At 40.6% G+C, this 14,549-nt stretch overlaps 1 long non-coding RNA gene across 2 annotated transcripts in view; it reads right to left on the bottom strand.

The window, feature by feature from the left end:
- The window catches only part of LOC133098818 (uncharacterized), a 110,008-nt gene that overhangs the window by 87,373 nt on the left and 8,086 nt on the right, over positions 1-14,549 (bottom strand). For both annotated transcript variants that reach the window (XR_009702253.1, XR_009702249.1), the window contains exon 2: positions 4,931-5,019. This is a non-coding gene — a long non-coding RNA (uncharacterized LOC133098818). The remainder of the gene's footprint in view (positions 1-4,930; positions 5,020-14,549) is intronic.

Here is a 14,549-nt window from a genome sequence, read left to right as displayed (position 1 = left end):
GTGTTTGTCATTTTCTCATGGATGTGTGCAGCTTTAGGAATCTGTTAACTGTCTCTTTGTGACTTAAAGATGAATCATTCTCCCAGTCTCTGGAAGAAAAGATACCATATGACTTCCTCATTGCCCTGTAGCAAGAGGGGGCCACGCCCACAGCCCTCTGCTCAGATCACTAGTCGATTCCAACAGTGGCTTCCAAAGTTTATAACAGATGCCAAGGTATGTTGGGAACACTACTGGGCTAAAAATTGGGAATCTCCTTGGGAAAGTCATTTCACCTCTCAGGGCTTCTGTTTCTTCATTAGTTTAAAAGAGTGATTGGAATGAATGTTTTTAAAGTCCTCTTCAAGCTCTCACAGTTTATCATTCAAGTCCCTGCTTCCCTGGCCCAGAAGGCAAAGCTAGGGCTAAGTCTCCTCCTTGAGAACAGTCCTCAAATTCTTGGCTGCTGCCATGGTGAAGTAGCACCCTCAGCTCTTCTCAAAACGGAAACATTTTCATTGCAGCACTATTTACAACAGCCAGGACATCGACGCAACCTAAGTGTCCATCAACAGAGGAATGGATAAAGAAAATGTGGTACATATATACAATGGAATATTATTCAGCCATAAGTAAAGAACAAAATGATGCCATTTGCAGCAACATGGATGGACCTAGAGACTGTCATACTGAGTGAAGTAAGTCAGACAAAGACAAATATCATATGATATCACTTATATGTGGAATCTAAAAAATGGGTACAAATGAAATTAGCTACAAAACGAAATAGAGTCACAGATGTAGAAAACAAACTTATGGTTACCGGGGGTAAAGGGGGGGAGGGATAAATTGGAAGACTGGGATTGACACACACACACTACTATATATAAAATAGATAACAAATAAGGACCTACTGTATGGCACAGGGAACTCTACTCAATACTCTGTAATGGCCTATATGGGAAAAGAATCTAAAAAAGAGTGGATATATGTATATGTATATGTATAACTGATCCACTTTGCTGTACACCTGAAACTAACACAACATTGTAAATCAACCATACTCCAATAAAAATTTTAAAAACAAACAAACAAAAACTAACCTACCTCCGCACCTGGCCTATACTCACCTTCCTTCTGGAAACAAATGTGTCAGTTGGCAACTTGTAAGCCTCAGAAAGAAATTAATTCCATATGTACTTAGCATGCTATATAAAGAGAGCATCAAAGGAGGACACTCTGTGTGGAATATGGTTATCGGCTTTCTTTATTCTCTAAAGTTGAACATTATCTGTCAGCTATAGGCCCCCTTGGAAAATTCTGACAGGGCCAAAGGATAGAAGATGATGGAAGATCTGGGCAGAAATTGCAAAGGAAATCAGTAAACTTTCATCCAGGGTGTGACCAGGGTAGATGAAGAAGATGAAAAGTATAAGAGATCGGCAATAAATGGAGAAGAAAAAATTTTAGAAAATATCATACTGGAAACTGGGTCTTTCTCCACATTCAGTTCACCACCCTATGCTTCAATGGTATTTTCTATCCTGTTCATTTTTATAATAAATAATGATGCGAAACTATTTAAACAGCATCCTTCCCTGGTTAACCATTCAAGCCAAGCAGCGGTCCACAAAACTGTGATAGTCTCCAGAGTGAAGAAGCCACTACCTCCTTATGATTAGCTAATAGAGTTCAGATTGGATACCGTGAAAGCCAGAAGTGGGCCTGCCCTACCTCTCAGGGCCACAGGCTAAATCAAGCCCTCCTGTCTTTCATGTGACATAGGCAAGTTTGTTTTGTTTTGGTTTGGTTTTTTGCCACTCCGCACTGCTTGCAGGATCTTAGTTCCCTGATCAGGGATTGAACCAGCACCCTCTCAGTAGTGAAATCGCAGAGTCCTAACCACTGCACCGCCAAGGAATTCCCACAAGAATGCATTTAAACAAAGTAAAAGAAAAGAAAAAAGATTTCCTTTTAAAGGAAAGAACCCAGTACTCAGTGAGCTCTGGCCACAACTGAGAGCTGAGGTGGTTTATAGTGACCCGTCTGCATATTTTCTTAGTTAAATTAGATTTGTCATCTGTTGCTTATTCAACAAATTTGCTATAGTCAGTGTATTTGTAGTTAAAAAAAAAAAATGTTTGGGTACTTCAGAGAGCTAATAGGGGCCTGTCAGGGAGCTCGCTCACAGAAGTCAAAGAGAAAGGCCATGTCTCTCGATCTTTATTGTGAGCTGTATTCATGTAAATAATTTGTTTTGTTTATTATTTTATCATCTCTTCCTCTCAAATGTAAACTCCATAAAGGTATCTGTGTTTTTCACCATTGAATCCCCAACCCGTAGCATATAGTGAAATGCAATAAAGAAGATATAAATATAACATTTGTAATAAGGAAAAAATGTGATATGGTTCTCTATTTATTCACATCTTTATTTTCAGGAGATTTTTAAGTTTTCTTTATGTAGATCCCAGAACACATTTCTCACTAAGCTTATTCCTGGGTATTTTGTGAGTTTTATGTGTTTTTAAAAATGCAATCTCTCTTTCTCTCATTATATTTTATAGCCCACCAATGCTGGCATGTGGGAAAACTTTCGATTTGAGTATGTCTATCCTGCTTGCAGCCAGCGCACTAAACTCTCTTATTAAATCCATTAGCTGGGGGTTCATTTTGCTTGATTCCCTTAGTAGGCTAGGTATAAAATCATATCATCTGCAAATAATAACATTTCGTCTTTTCCTTTCCAACAATCTAAATCTTGTTTCTGTTTCATCTTTAATTGCACTAGTGACAAACTGGGAAGGACATCAAATAATAATGGTAATGGTGTGTGTTCTATCACCCATTCATGGTTCTAATGAGGCGGCCTCTGGTGTCTCCTCATTCTGATTTTCACAACTGGAGCCCAGCAACCTCCCATGTGCTCACTTCCTTTCACTTTACTCTTATTACAGACAACTTAAAATAAGCCTAATATAACAATCTAAGTCTTAATAACACCAGGGTGGTTAGCTCTCAAAGAAGTCTCCTTTCTGCCCCTAAACCACAATGTGAGGGCATCCCTTTGCCTCTGTTAAACACACACACACACACACACACAGCAGATGTAGCATGTCCAAGCTATGCCACCTCAGGGATTCAGGGGCTGTGGAGGGCGGTGGAGCAACGCTGGTGCCTCAAGGGCTCCAGCACATCCACAGCACTCGTGGCTAAGGCAGTTCCTGCAGCTCTGAGAACATCAAGAATTGGCACCCTTGGCATAAACACGCACATTCCCATGGTGAGTCCTGGCAGCGCCATATGAATAAGCAGATATTAACTGTGTGTTTGTCCTAATCAGTACAAAATTGAACAGCATATTGAAACAATATAAAACGAATTACTTCTGCTCCTGCCCCAAACAATGACTCTGGTGGACTCTGGCTCTTTTCGTTGGTCCAACCACCCATCCACGCTTGAGCAAATTCTTTTTCCATCCCCTCTACTTAATTCAAAGCAGGCTGAAACTGGAAACCATTTTGGAGCTCATGGAGAGACTCTGCCCTTCTCTGGTCTCAGACCTTCTCCATCTCCTGCACACATCTCCTCCTTTTCAGAACCAAGCTCTAACACTAGCTGCCTCCAGGTGTTGAAGGCCACGGTCACAAATACAGGGCAATACACCGTCAGGTGCAATGGCACCAGCACCTAAGTGTATGGACCTGATGCACCACCTAGGCAAGGAGGTCTTCTCCAGGGAATCCCATCCTCCCCAGCCCACTGTCCAAGCTTTGCTGCTGTCAGAGCAACCACAGGGGAAGCTTGGTGTCATCTCCACTGTCCTGGGCACTCAAGACTACCTCCAAGACTTCTCTTGGGTTTTCCCAACTATGGCAGCAGGAGAGTCATTATGGGGAAGAGACCTGGGAGATGGATGATAACAGCAGTTTTATCTCCCCTTCAGCCAGCCTTTGGCACTGGCTCTACTGCCACCATCACTCTCAAGCTATGTTCAAATAACTTAGAACCTTCCTTCCCCCTTCTTAGCCTCTTGCAGGGCTACAGGCTCCCTGGTCTAGTAGGAGAGGCAAGAGTATATATATATGTGTCCATACTGATGCTCATGGATTGGGGGTAGGGAAGGCTGCCTTTGCCCCCATCCCCGGCTTCCATCTCTCACCCCTTGATGAAAGTCTGCAGCAAATGTGCTGGCCCAAGTTATATTCCACAGCCAACCCTAACCCCAACTTTTCTAATGTTTGTCCCCAATGCTATGTTTCATTCATTCATTCATGTTTAGCTTCATTCCAGTCCCCAGCCCCGACCAGTGCCCACCCCTAATGCCCAGCCCAGAAATCCAAGCCCTGGTATCACACTAATAATAAATCATTGTAGCTAACGCTTGTAAGCTAGCACATGCACACACACGCGCACACACACACACACACACACACACACACATTCAGTCTTTATAGCAATCCTCTGAAGTAGGTACTATTATTATCCCCCTTTTACAGATGACAAAACTGAGGCTCCAGGGGATTAGGTGACTTTCCCAAGGTCACATAGCTTGTAAACAGCAAAGCTGAGATTTGAACCCAGGATCTGCAATCCTAACCTCTGAGCTCATGCCAACACTGAAAGTTTTACTCTCTGTCCCCAATCCAACCTCAGTCCCACCCTCAGGCTCTCCAGATCTGATGGCAGTCGGCGCTCCTTAATAATGCAGCTGAGACCCACAGCCTGCCACCCAAAGTCAGGAGGCAGAGTCTGCCCACCTTGCCCCATCAAGTGCTCTCCTGACATACCCTTTCCCTTCCTACAGACAACAACAGAGCCCAAGTCAGTGAGAGGTCAGTGCTGAACCAGGCCACGGCGGTCAGCTCATGAAAGTCCTAGGGAGCTTCCCAGCTGCTGATTAAAATGAGCTTCGGACACCCAGGATGCGGCCATGGCACCTCAGGCCTACCTTCCAGGGCTGTGGAGGATGTTGCCGCATCAAAAGCATTCCTGTGTCTGGAAACGGCTGTGAAATCTGTGGGCAGCGGAAGAAGGCAGCTGTGGGAAGAACAGAAGGCCTGAGGGTGAGAGAGTCGACAGGAAAGAGGCCTGGGCAGAGGCCTTCACTTCCCCTGCAAGAAACAGCAGTGGAATCCACACACTGCCATTCTAGCGGAACCCTGGGCATTGACTTCTCTGAGCTGTGTGCCAGCAACTCCAGGCTGCTGTTCTGCAGCTTTCTGGACCAAATTGTGCTCTCCCACTTTATGTGACTTTCCCAGCAAACACGCCTAGTTTTATTCTCAAATTGACTCAACATCTCTCAGCTCCATCTGCCCCTATTCCCCCATCCCCACACTTCCAGCACTTCTTAAGGCATTTATCACTGTGGATTATTATTAATAATCAGATGTACAATTTGTTCAGAATTTACAGGCTAACTCATTTAGTTCTTACATTCATAAGTCATTTAGTGCTTTGAGACAGGCATTATGCCCATTTTACAGATGGGGAAACTAAATCCTAAACTCAATTGCCTCAGGTCAAGCAACTGACATAACACTTTAACAAGGTCAGTATAAGACAAATAATTACACATTCCTTTTATTGAGATCAAGATAATGCCTTTTACTGAGATTAAGATAACTTTGCTTTAGCAAACGCTAAGCAGGCAAAACAAAAATGACCCACTGGTTTCTCTGGCCTTTGAGTCACCAGTTTAAGATCCTTGAGTGACCTAACTCAAATCAGCCTGCCTATGCGGAACCATGCTCCTAACACCTAGGCTATCCCACTGCTCTGTTATTCCCTTTGTTACTAGTCAGTCCACCAGTCCTAAAAAGAGTTGTGTGAGAAAGGAAGCAAAGAACCAGTGTTGAAGAATCCCCAGTGCAGCTTAGAGGGGAATTCCCGCCAACCTATACTGCAATACAAATAACTAAGATACAAGACAGAACCTTGTAATCCTAAATTTGTGCACAGTACAGGGAAAGAACTCTATCTAATTCTTTAAATCCCAATATAGAACATTTCCAAAGAGAAGCAAAACTTGCTTTAAAAATAAGGGGGAAAAAAAGCAAAAGATGCCATCAGAGTCATTTTGTGTCTATTTTATTATCTTGTTAAGACAATGCTTTCCAGCCACAACCAATGGACAGGTCGAGGGGGTAGGGGGAATACGACAGCAAAGAACAAGTATGAAACATGATCTAGGGAAGTGGGGTCTAACCTGGGACCATGGAATCTTTAGTGGCCTTCAGGGGCTCCCGGTACATCTTGGAAGCTCCTTCAAAAATTTGTGTGTATGTGCGTTTTTCTGGAAGGAGGGTTCATGGCTATCGTCAAGAGGCCCACTATTGGGGGAAAAAAAACAAACCACTAAGAACCACTAACTTATAGTAAAAATAAATCTCTTCTATAACCCAGTAGTATTTTCTAAAACCCAACTGCCCCTCCCTCCTGAAAATAGTGACCTCTCCCCCCAGTGGCACCTTAGAGGAGTTGGGGGGTGCCAGGAACTCAGTGACACCAGGCTTGGCAGCCCATCTTACAAGCCCTTCCTATCATTCCTGTGCCCCTGCCTAGTCTCCTCCACAATGGAAGGCCAAGTATGATCCCACAGCACCCTAATTAAGCCAAACTGGGAACATTCAAAAGAGCTAAAAGGGATAGAGCATGGAGAATAAACACCCAGTCCCCAAGAGAACACAGCTCAAGTAGCCTGCAGAATCGCTCAGGGAAGCCTGGAAGGCTGGAATCAGTCAGGGAAGCAGATGAGGTTTCTGAAGGTTTGCGAGGAAGAGCATATTACATGGGCTGGGCTTGCAGGTGTAACAAGCAGAGATCAGAGGCAGAAACAGATTAAAGCAACAGAGATGCTAGGAAGGAACAGATGGTCTGGTCCAGGGCCAGGGAGGAAATGAAAGGCAAGATGAAGGCCATATCATTAAGCATCACTGAGAGATGAGGCTTGAACTTTTGTATGGAAGATGTCAGAGACTGGGCAGATTTCAATGGGGAAAGAGAGTACGTGACTATGCTCTACAGAGGAAACGACTGAGAAGTGTGGTTTAAATGAATAGAAAACAGAAGAAAGATATGACTGCAGAGAAGAGAAATTGGCCAGCACATGGAGTGTCAGGTATTAGTTTTGAAGGGACATGGTAGATGAATGGACAAGTCAGCAAGGGGCATATAAGACAAGATGCAGGTATGGATAAATGGGGTGACTTAGGTCAAAGGAAATGAAGGGATCCTCCCCTCCATTTCCCCACCACAGACCTCCGCGGGCTACAGGCCTCCCACCATATGCTTACAGCCTGTCTGCACAGAGGTCTGCCCTTGGCTCTAGTAACTATTAACATAGAATTATTGTTAAGTACCTGTGATGGTTTCAACATCCATCTCTGCCCATACCTCAATGGAGCAACCTTTTGCCCAACTGAGTAGCAAGGATTAAAGAAAAATAAAAATTATAGCACAAGAAAGTCAGAAAATGACCAATAGTCTCCTACTCAGTTCTAGAACAAGTCCCATACCCTGAACCTGAATGATCTGCATTCTTTTCCTTGACTTGTTGTTATTGCAGGAAATGGTGAAATTCTCAACATCCTAATAACCATCAGTAAATGACTGGTTAAATAGATTAGGGTTTATCTGTACTCTGGAATACTATGCAGCTACTTTAAAGAATGAACTGCATCCAGATGTACTAACATAGAAAAATGTCCGAGGTTCCTTGCTGGGCAAAAAAAAAACAAGCTGGAGATCATATATATAATGTGATCCCACTCAGTAAAAAAAAAAAAAAAAAAAAATTATACAAATAAATATATATTGTATAATTGTGCTTGATATTCATCCATTCATTCAGGAAATATTTATTGAGCATCTTCTGTGTATCAGGCACTACACAAAAATCTCTGCCCATACAGAACTTACATTCCAGTGGGGAAGATGCATAATAAACAAGAGAAATAAACAAAAGGTATAGGTACCATGTACAAAGTGCTAAGGATAAAAAGAAATCAGAGAAGGGGGACAGAAGTGTGGGGTGGTTGCGATTTTTGACACCACTATCCACTATCTAGTCTAGACCTCTAGGAGGTGTATTTGAGTAAAGAATGGAGGGAAGTGAGGGAGGAAGTCAGGCTGCTGTCCTGAGGAAGAGCCAGGGAAATAGTAGAAGCAAAGGCTGTGAGGCAGGAGCCTGCCTGGAGGGTTACAGCCGGTAGGGGAGAAGGGACTGAGCAAGCAGGAGTAACAGGGCCTTGTAGACATTGTGAGAACACTGCTTTTACCCTAAGTGAGATGGATACACCTACAAAGAAAAGCATCTTAGAAAAAATGTTAATTAGCAGTTAATTGAGAAATGGGATTAGGAATAGGTGTGGAAAAATCTTTTTACTTTTCACATTATATACTTTTATACAGGTTTTAAATTTTTATTGAGTTTCTATACCTTTTATTATTAATTTTTAAACTAGTTCAAACTCAAGATTTCTATTTTTTAATGGTAAAAATCAGCATTCCAATAAATACATAAATTCAATTAATTTGCTGCTTTTGTAGTGGTCTGTGTTTCCTTAGATTCTGTATTTGTCTATTTGGCATCCATTCATCACAGAGCCAATTATGTTAACTATATTTTCTTATTTTCTGTATTCTTGATACTCTGGGGCCCTTACAGACCCAGAGATAGACTGCCCCTCCCAGAGTTTGCTAATTCCTAAAGGTAATAACAACTTGCCAAAGAACACACCTTTCATATGCAAACCAGTCAATCTCCCAGTCTACACTCCCAACTATCTTTTTATCTAACTCTCACACAACCGAGCCAATGTTTCCCCCACCCTAAATCAAACCCAGAGCCAGGTACCTCTTGGTGTGGGAAATCTTGCAAAACTCCTTAACAAGGAACTCCTACACCTTGTTACTCTTCCATTCTGAGTCTGTCTCAGCATATTCAATCCTCGCTCTCCCTCTGACTCACCAAATAGGGTCCTAATCCCCTTTTCTCATGTTGCTGTGGGTTCCTCTGTGTATTAGGCCAATGTTACATCCCTGAGCTAAAGGAAACATCAGGATGGACTTAACTTATGAGCCATAGTAGCATTTATTGGATTTGGGACCCAGAAAAGACCTTAAAATAACCTGCTCCAACTCCTATATTTTATAGCTAAAGCAACAGAGGCTCAGTGAGGGTAAATGGCTTGCCCAAGGTCACCCAGCTCTCTGGAAACAGGCCTGGGACTAGAACCCATGTTTCCAGCTTCTTCCACATTTGTACATTTCTGCTCCACTACTTCATTTGCACTCTCAGGAAAAAATTATGGAGCTTGCTATGGAATTGAGGGGTGGGTAGTATGTGGAGAAATTGTAAACACTTTGTTAAAAGAACATAGAACATAATTAAAATGCCATCACCACATCTATAGAATATTTTTGTATTGCCAGTCCCAAACTTGGGGCAAGGAGAAAGAAATCGTGGAGATCTGGGAGAGAGGGGGAGCTGAGAAGTATTTGCAAGGGATGCTCAAATACACACCTTCCCTAAGCATTGTCTACATACTACTAATGATAATAATGTCTTCCACACATCAATATTCTACAGCAATTCTCAGAGTGTGGTCCAGGAGCCCATGGGGGTCCCTAGACACTTTCAGAGGCTCCATGAGGTCAAAATTGTTTTCATAATAAAACTAACACTTTATTTGCCCTTTTCACTGTCAATCTCTCAAAAATATACAGCAAAATTTCCAGAGGCAACTCCGTGTGTAATATTGTAACAGACGGAATGCCAAAGTAGATATAAGAATCCAACTGGCTTCTATCAAGCAAGACATTAAAGAGATTTATGAAGATGTAAAACAATATCACTCTTCTTGCTAATTTTTTTTGTTTTAGAAAACACTGTCATTTTTCTCACAAATGTATTATTTGTTAACATCTAACAGATTTATTATTTTTAAAAATGAATTAACAAATAAATATTTTAATTGTTCAGTTTTAATTTCTAATACAAGATATCAATAAACAAACAAGAGACTTTTATTATGGCTCCTCAATAGTAAAGGAGTCCTGACCACAAAGTTTGAGAACTCACTGATTTACAATTTTTCAACTGTTTTGCCCATGCACGAAAAAAACAAATTAATTTGCAAGTGTTACTGAATTTTTAGTAGCCTTTTATCAATATGCATTTTCTTAAAAGATACTAAAATTACAACTACTATTATATGGTTTAAAACGGCCTTTATCACCACAGAAATAAAATTTGCATCTCCACAGGAATAAAATTATAAATATCTAAGATAGAAAAACTCTACTGGACAAACGACGCCGTTTAATCAACAACTCAATGGCAAGAAAAGAAAGAGGGCAAAGAAAATAGGAAATAAGAGACTTAGAAGACCTAGAAACCAAATGCAATGTGTCTACCTCATAAGACCCTGATTCTAACAAACCAACCATAACAAAGCACTCATGAGACAACTGGGGAAATTTGGATCCTGAGAAGATATTTGATGATATTAAAGAATTGTTACTAAAGAGAAAAACAAATACTGTATGCTAACACATATATATGGAATCTAAAAAAAAAAAAAAAAAATGGTTCTGAAGAACCTAGGGGCAGGACAGGAATAAAGACGCAGACGTAGAGAATGGACTTGAGGACACGGGGAGGGGGAAGGGTAAGTGGGACAAAGTGAGAGAGTGGCATGGACATATATACACTACCAAATGTAAAATAGATAGCTAGTGGGAAGCAGCCACATAGCACAGGGAGATCAGCTCGTTCTTTGTGACCACCTAGAGGGGTGGGATAGGGAGGGTAGGAGGGAGACGCAAGAGGGAGGACATATGGGGATATATGTATATATATAGCTGATTCACTTTGTTATACAGCAGAGACTAACACATCATTGTAAAGCAATTATACTCCAATAAAGATGTTTAAAAAAAAAAAAAAAAGAATTGCTACTTTTATTTAAGTGTAATAATGGTATTGTGGTTGTGTTTTTTTAAACAATCCTTACCTTTTAGGGATACAGGCTAAAGTATTTATGGATAAAATCATTTAATATGTTGGACTTCCTTCCAAATAATCCAGTGGGAAGGGGAGTAAGAGAGATGTAAGCAAGATTGGCCATAAAATGATAATTATCAAAGCTTGGAGGTGGATACATAAGATACCATTCTTTATACGTTTGTGTATGTTTAGAAAAGTCCACAATAAAAAAAAACATTTAATAGGTTGTCATGCTAAAAAAAAAAGTGATAAACCACTTCCCTAACTCATTCTTGATTTAGCCATTTGCAAATCAACAAGCCATATAATTTTCGGGAGGGAACTTAAACAAGGCCCTCCCTCGTAACCAGAATATCAGATGGTAAGAGAATACACTTAGAGCAAAAAGCATATCACAGGAGGGATTACAACTCTGCAGAAAGCAGCTAGTAAAAAAAGCTGCCCTCAAAGGGGACTCTTGCTTTGGGTGGAACACAGGACCTGTGAAAAGAACCCTTAGATCTATCTTGTCCTACCTACTCCAAGACGCCCACCTGGGTAGCTACCAGTGTCTTACCAATCTACAAGTATACTAGTCTCCCTTGGAGGGCCACCATGTTATCAGCGGTATCCAGAAGTGCCTGGAACAGGAACGATCATGAAAGTGGACCACTTTACTTGAACCTGAGCTCACCTATACTGATCTCATAGACTATTTTTTTTGTTTTTGTTTTTTTTCATAGACCGTTTTTAATGACAAAATTTAACAGATGCATATTGAAGAATGACTTATTTTATTATTTATTTTTCTATACTGACCACATTTTTTAAAAAACTATACTGCACAAATGCCCACCACAACAACTTTGAAAAGTAGTTTGGAATTATTTACTAAAGTATAAGATACACATATCCTATGACCCCTCTATTCCATTCCTTGGTACATATCCAACAAAAATGCATATATATTTGTACCAGGAGACAAGCACAAGAAATTCTTAACGACAATGAAGTCAACCCCATGTCCATCAATAATAGAATGGATAAATTATTATATACATAATCATAATGGAATATGATACAGCAGTAAACATGAGCAAACAACAGCTACACCTACAACAGGGATGAATCTTATAAAGTTGAGCAAAAAAGACATATACCAAAGAAAACTTTCTGTAGTGTTAAAGAAAAAATAATAATTTCATCTCTTGGTAAAGACTGAGTACTGAGTAGAAAAAAAGTACTGCCAAACTGAGGAACTTAATCCAGCACAGAGTCTAGGCTCTGGAAGATGAAACTGGGGGGACAAGAAATGGGGCGGGTCATTTAAAGCCAAAAAGACCAAGACTTTTCTTGGACTGATATTAGGAAAACAAAGCCTCATAGTGAGGTTGATTAGCTATGGGAATCGTGTTACCCAGCCAGGTTCATACGGATGTGGGCAGGCTAGGTAGCCAAGTTGGTGTTTCTTAGTATTAGTCCATCTAGGTATAGAGTTCAAAAATAGGCAAAACTTTAAAAAGCAAGGAAGTGGTTACCATAAAAGTCAGGATAATGGTTACCTGGGGTGTAGGGGAAGGTTGAGAAAGAGGTGATCTGGATGGGACACATGAGAAGCAGTTCTGGGGATAACAGCAATGTTCTATTTTTTGATCTGGGTGGTGCTTTTGTGTTTTTTTCTAATTATATTTATTTTGTAATTATTCATCATACTTTGTGTTTTATGCACCTTTTCTCTGTGTGTTATCTTTCACAATTAATAAAGGTTTAGAATAAACAAATCAGCCTCATTTTATATAACTATGGTAGTCCCTCTGAAATTGTTAAACTTTTAATAAGTGTATTAATACACTTTGACTTTTGGATGAAGGTATCAGTAGAAAATGGAAGCCATCTATTTCTGACTTGGCAAATTCTCATATGTTAAGTTCTCATGCCTGTTGACTTAAATACAGATGAGCTGTAGAATAAAGTTAACAAACTATTCCAAAATATGACATTTGGGTCCTAAAGAATCCCAAGAGCATTCTAAGAATGACTTGGAAAGGTATTGTATTGTAACTTATACCATAATTTAATTTGAACCTTCTCCATTTTACTAAGCCTTATACCAATTGAGCTAACAATTCCAGGCCATGAAAAGTAATTTGAAAGAATTCCCACATTCTCAGAACACTAGAAAACCAGTGCTCTGGAGATCACACTCTACAAGTTGGCTCAAGCAAATTTCAATATGCAAATACCTGCTTTTAAATTAAGCTTCATTAAAATGCACTTACCGGTTTAAGTGGAGGCTGATTTTGTAACCACATTTGGAATTTAGATTCTTACTACTTTAAAACAAATGCTATGTAAACATGAAAATTAGATAATCAAATGATTCTTTGCCCTCGTTCTACAACACATTTCACTTGAAACAACTGATGTACTTTAAAACACAAATCTTCAAAATACCCCAATGAGGAAATGGAGTCCCTAGCTTTGGAAATACACTTTAACCAAGTCAAAAGCAGACTGCCCTGATGTCATGAAGACCACTGGAACAGGGAAATCTTAGAAAGGTCGTCTGTAGCTCATCCCAGAAGCCCTTTCCAGGCCCAAACAGGCCCTTTCCAGGCCCAAACAGGCCTTTTGCATTCTCCTGTCCTTGCGTGCCAACTGCAGGAGGCTGACCTGCATTCCCAGAGCTGGCCTCCATTCCTCCGAGCCTTTGAGGTCCTCTCTCCCCAAGTTTGGCTGCAAAAGGACCCATGATCTCCTTCACACTCCCTTCATTACTTTGCTTTTTTGAGGAAAGGGAAGAGTGTGATAAAAAGACAGAACACAGAGACCTATAGCACTCATCCACCATGTAATGCAGCCCACACCCCTCCAAACCCTGAGGGGGAAGTGTCATTAGACGCTCATTTTACAGAGAAGAAAATCAAAGCCCAAAGAACTTGTGGAATCTGAGGTCACACAGCTAACAGAGTAGAGCCCCACCAAACCACTGCTTAGGGCAACTGACTTCCCTGCCTCTCTGCAGACTTGGTATCTTAGACCCCACTCCACTCAGTGGTTCAGAGTTAGGGCTTAAGGTCAGATAATCCTCATTGGCATCCCAGGTCCATCACTTCCAAGGTGTGTGATCTCAGATGGATTACTTAGCCTCTCTGGCTTCAGTTATCCAAGTCAAAGCTCAATGAATGGTGGCCATTATTATCATTTCTTTCACACATGCTAAGCTCTAGTGTAAACCTCTGTTCTCAGACTTTCCTTTCACTAAGGATCACCTGAGGGAACTTGTTAAAAGCAGACATATCTGTCTTCTAGCTGGTGGCTTTCATACATTTTTTACCATAACCACAATAACAAATACATTTTACATAGCAACTAAGAACACATATGTGTTTATATATACATATATAAATAATTTTTTCACAAAATAAGGTGCTCACTATGCACATTGCTATTTTCATTCTTTTTTTATCATTTAATGATAGGCACAACTTTCTAATTTTATTTCACAACCAATAATGAGTTGCAATCAATAAAGACCAACACTAAAATGACCCAGATGTTGGAATTAGCATGCAAG

The sequence above is a fragment of the Eubalaena glacialis genome, chromosome 1, assembly GCF_028564815.1.
Source record: "Eubalaena glacialis isolate mEubGla1 chromosome 1, mEubGla1.1.hap2.+ XY, whole genome shotgun sequence".
In the NCBI taxonomy this organism is placed as follows: domain Eukaryota; kingdom Metazoa; phylum Chordata; class Mammalia; order Artiodactyla; family Balaenidae; genus Eubalaena; species Eubalaena glacialis.
Note: the sequence above shows the minus strand (reverse complement) of the source record. Positions and strands in the feature narration are given on the sequence as shown.